General features: G+C 40.4%; 1 non-coding gene across 1 annotated transcript; it reads left to right on the top strand.

Annotated features, from left to right (window-relative positions):
* The first annotated feature begins 2,731 nt into the window (after positions 1-2,731).
* LOC122688138 lies at positions 2,732-2,838 on the top strand. Its single transcript, XR_006339356.1, has one exon. It is a non-coding gene; the product is annotated as a U6 spliceosomal RNA (small nuclear RNA).
* Positions 2,839-4,927: the final 2,089 nt, after the last annotated feature.

The following is a 4,927-nucleotide window of genomic DNA, read 5'->3' as shown; positions in this document are numbered from 1 at the left end:
TTCTACTGCTGTAATGTGAAAATACTCATGGATAAAATACAAGTGAATGGGCATGACTGTTTTCCAATAAAGCTTTATTTACAAAAATAGGTAGTGGTCCATATTTGGCCTACGGCCCATCATTTACCAGCCACTGCAAATTATAATAAGTAGATCTATCATCTTAAACTCCTTTTTAAATTCTTGGAGGTCAGGAACCACATCCTTATTTTGTTGTATTTTTATATCTCCTAGCCAGTGCCTGACATAACATAGGTGCTTATTCAATTATTTTTTTTTAAATATAATTATTTATTGAACTCCTGCCAAGCACCAAAGCATCAGTAAAATGCCTGCTCATATTCTGAGCTTTTCTATCCAAGGAAGCAAGATGGAAATTCTACCTGAAGAGTTAGAAAGGACGGAGTCCATTCTAATATAAACAATCCCATGAACAGGCTTTATTTTCTTCCAGCATTTAGATCACTTATGTTTCCTTTGCACCTTGCAGAAGTAGTTAACCTATTCCCAGTGCCACCAGGCCATGTTTTAAATCCTCATTATCTGGCCCCATTCTCTAGACAGGACGTTGCAATTTTCCTTGTGTGATCATTTCACTTTGAACCTAATGGAAGGGTGGGTTCAGTTTCTGATCCTCCAAGGGTTTGAGCCAGGACACTTTGTGTAACTCTGCTGCGTTGGTGATGAGGGAAGCAATGTATAATGTTTGATGAGGAGGATATCCTGTCCCCACCCTGTCCCCTGTCCCCACCTTCACACGCAGCTCTATTCGCCTCAACAAATACACCCTGCTGAGGTTTATGTCCTGAGGTTCATCCTTTATCTCAGGGTTCTATTAACTTCACCACAATATTTTAGAAAGCACAGTAGAAAGTCATTTTCATCTCTAACCCTCTTTACAGATAAAATAAGGCAATTATAGAATTATAAATTGTTCATTTTTTAACTCACATTGAGACAAAGGGAGTCATTGCAAAACACCAAATTAATTACATTGTATCCTTGCCAATAAGGCAAAGATATTTAGACTCATAAATTTGTTGTGCACATTCTTTTGGGGGGAAAAAAATAAATAGCTACATCACAAACACTGAAAGCCCTATCCCAGCATCTCTAAGTGTGTTTGTGTATGTGCTTGTGCATGAAAGAGAGAGAAACAATTATCTAAACACACTTAAAAACCACTACATCTTAACTCAGGCAGGATTGGCACCACTTAACTGGCTTTGGTCATGTGGTTAAAATGACTACTTAGCCGTGTTTAAAATCCGAGCTTCCTATGTTGGCTGCTCATGCAGATTCCACCTAGAGAAGCAAAAACAATGACCTGATAGCTGAGACAAGACGTTAGGGATGGGTGTTGATGAAAAGATTTCCTTGTATTATTTTCATTAGGTTTCCTGCTTGCCTCATCAATGCTTGATAGACTTGGGTGCCAAAAAGTAGAGATTGCTTTTATGGAGCATCTTGTGAAATTATTTCCTGTGAAATTTGATGATCTTCACCTTAGTGATATAACAGAGCATGGTCTTTTCTGCAATTAGAAACAAATGAGCCAGGATGTGCGTAATCACAAAATGCCCTAGGGACACTCACTTGAGGCATGCTTAGATAAGCTCATCTGTGGTCATTGCCTTGCAAGTTGAAACATGATGCCACCCACCACTGTGTTGATAGTCCTGCTATCAGTGTTCCAAAATATAGTCATTTTTGCTCCACTATGTGAATAGGATGTATCTCTGCTTTATATTAGTAGCCCCTGTCATCAAGTTCTGTGTGTTTTTCCTTTGGCCTTATCCTGATACCCAGCCGGCCCCATTTTACTCTTGAGGTTTCTCAACGACAGCATTTTTGACATTTTGAGCTAGATAACTCTTTGTTAAAGAACCCTTTGTTAAAGAACTCTTTGTTAAAGAAAGCTGAGAGCTGAAGAATTGATGCTTTTGAACTGTGGTGTTGGAGAAGACTCCTGAGAGTCCCTTGGACTGCAAGGAGATCAAACCAGTTGATCCGAAAGGAAATCAGCTCTGAATATTCCTTGGAAGGACTGATGCTGAAGCTGAAAATCCAATACTTTGGCCACCTGGTGGCAAAGAACTGACTCATTGGAAAAGACTCATGCTGGGAAAGATTGAAGGCAGGAGGAGAAGGGGACAACAGAGGATGAGATGGCTGGATGGCATCACCGACCCAATGGACCTGAGTCTGAGCAAGCTCTGGAAGTTGGTGATGGACAGGGAGGCCTGACATGCTGCAGTCTATGGGGCTGCAAAGAGTCAGACATGACTGAGGGACTGAACTGAGCTGAACTCCTTGTTGGGAGTAGCAGTAGTTATCCTGTGCCTCGTAGAATATTTAGCAGCATCCCTGGCTTCCAACCACTGAGTGCCAGTACCTCATCCCCACTCCCATCCCAAGTTGTGACAAATGTCTCCAAGTATTACCAAAGTTATCGCTACATACTGAGTTGGTTTTTCTATCAGTGGTTTCTATAACCACATAAATTCTGAAACAGTTTATCCTTTATTATTTCCCTAAATAAGCGTTTATCTCAATAAACATCTTAAAGTTAAGGGATGGAGATCCAAAACGATGAATTCAATTAGCCGAGATGACATAGCTCACTGATGATAAAGCCAAAGCTGGACCCAATCATCACAATGCTGCTTCTCACACCCCCTGTTCCTGTGGGCTCCATCACAGAAGGCAATCGTTAAAAAGGTGTGACATCGTGCTCGCTTCGGCAGCACATATACTAAAATTGGAATGATACAGAGAAGATTAGCATGGCCCCTGCGCAAGGATGACACGCAAATTCGTGAAGCGTTCCATATTTTTAAAGAAAAAAAAAAGTAAAAAAAAAAAAAAAAAAGGTGTGACATCTGCTCTGTGCTATACCAAAAGTCATCGTTAAGTAGCTAAGTCAATTGGTTACCCATTCATTCACTAATTCTAGCCAGCTCTGACTAATCCATTGTTAAAACTGTATTGGTTTCTTCAGTTCAGTTCAGTTCAGTTGCTCAGTCGTGTCTGACTCTTTGCGACCCCATGAACCACAACACCTCCCTGTCCATCACCAACTCCCAGAGTCCACCCAAACCCAAGTCCATCGAGTCGATGATGCCATCCAACTGTCTCATCCTCTGTCATCCCCTTCTCCTCCTGCCTTCAATCTTTCCCAGCATCAGGGTCTTTTCAAATGAATCAGCTGTTTGCATCAGGTGGCCAAAGTACTGGATTTTCAGCTTCAGCATCAGTCCTTCCAATGACTATTCAGGACTGATCTCCTTTAGGATGGACTGGTTGGATCTCCTTGCAGTCCAAGGGACTCTCAAGAGTCTTCTCCAACACCACAGTTCAAAAGCATCAATTCTTCAGCACTCAGCTCTCTTTACAGTCCAACTCTCATATCCATACATGACCACTGGAAAAACCATAACCTTGACTAGACAGACCTTTGTTGGAAAAGTAATGTCTCTGTTTTTTAATATGCTGTCTAGGTTGGTCATAACTTTCCTTCCAAGGAGTAAGCATCTTTTAAATTGTTTTTTTAGTTTTACTATTATTGGTCTTTTTTATTTGAAGTGAAAGTGAAAGTCCCTCAGTTGTGTTCAACTCTGTGCGACCCCATGGACTATACAGTCCATGGAATTCTCCAGGCCAGATTACTGGAGTGTGTGGTCTTTCCCTTCCCCCAGGGATCTTCCCAACCCAGGGATCTAACCCAGGTCCCCCATATTTCAGGAGGATTCTTTACCAGCTGCTTTATCTTCTTTTATATTTTTCACTTACCTGTCCAACTTCTTCACCTTGTCTTTTATTTACTGGGACACAAGAAGTAAAATAATTTTAAATTCCCTGTGGATCTCTTTCTACTGCCATTTAAATCTGCTTTCAAACATTTGAGATGGTGAGATGATATGAGACAACAGTGGGGCTGCAGCTAACCAGAATGTCAGCACTCGTGTGGGGTCAAAAGAAGCAGAATGTGATCGAATCAATCCATTATTCTTAGATTTAATCAACTATTATTTATTTAACAGGGTTTCAAACCATTCCAAACTTCAAACCTCATCATGCTGTTGTTGGAAATCCTTAAGAATACTCCTCCCAAGCTCCAAACTGGTTTCCAGGATAAAAGTGAACCTCAGGAGGTTGGCATGAACTTCTCTTCATCATCTGATTTCTTCTTATTTCTCCAACATTAGCAATAACTCCCCTTGCCCCCTCCATTCCTAGGCTATTAACTCCTAGCAAAGTACATCTTAGATTGCTACTCTTTCTGAGATATAACCCTTCAACCACTTCCCATCAACCTGACCTTAGACATAAGATCTGAGTTTACATACTTCTGTTGCAACTGTATAATTAATGGCTTCTCACAAATGGGAAGCTCTTTGAAGACATGAGCTACCCACCCTATGAGGGAGGCTACAACCCTCACCCCCCACTACCACTATCATATATTTGTGGATTAATTTAATTACTAAGTGAATGCATTAAAAAATGAATTAAAAAATGTGCATCTACTTGAAGCAGAAACCAAGTTAAGGATTTAGCCTTGAGACTAGTTAGAAATAGACATACAGTTCTTCCTAATAAGGAGAAGTCTCTGGGGAGGAAAACAAACAGTTGTAGGAAGAATCTAATTCATGAATGCAGCCCAGTTCTTAAGACCAAAGTAAGTAATATGTTAGTAGCCAGTAACTCAGTGGATGTTTATGAGTTAATCCCCAAAAGTAAGGTACAACTCAGGTTAAAATAGAAACTAGAAATGGTATCAGTATAGTCCCTGGGTTGGGAAGATTCCCTGGAGGAGGGCATGGCAACCCACTCCAGTATATATAAAATAAGTCATTAATGTTCTAGCAAGAAACTAGAAACAATGACACCAACTCTACCTTTATTTAAATTATGTTTGCATCTT

This window comes from Cervus elaphus, chromosome 32, assembly GCF_910594005.1.
Source record: "Cervus elaphus chromosome 32, mCerEla1.1, whole genome shotgun sequence".
Classification (NCBI taxonomy): Eukaryota; Metazoa; Chordata; class Mammalia; order Artiodactyla; family Cervidae; genus Cervus; species Cervus elaphus.
Note: the sequence above shows the minus strand (reverse complement) of the source record. Positions and strands in the feature narration are given on the sequence as shown.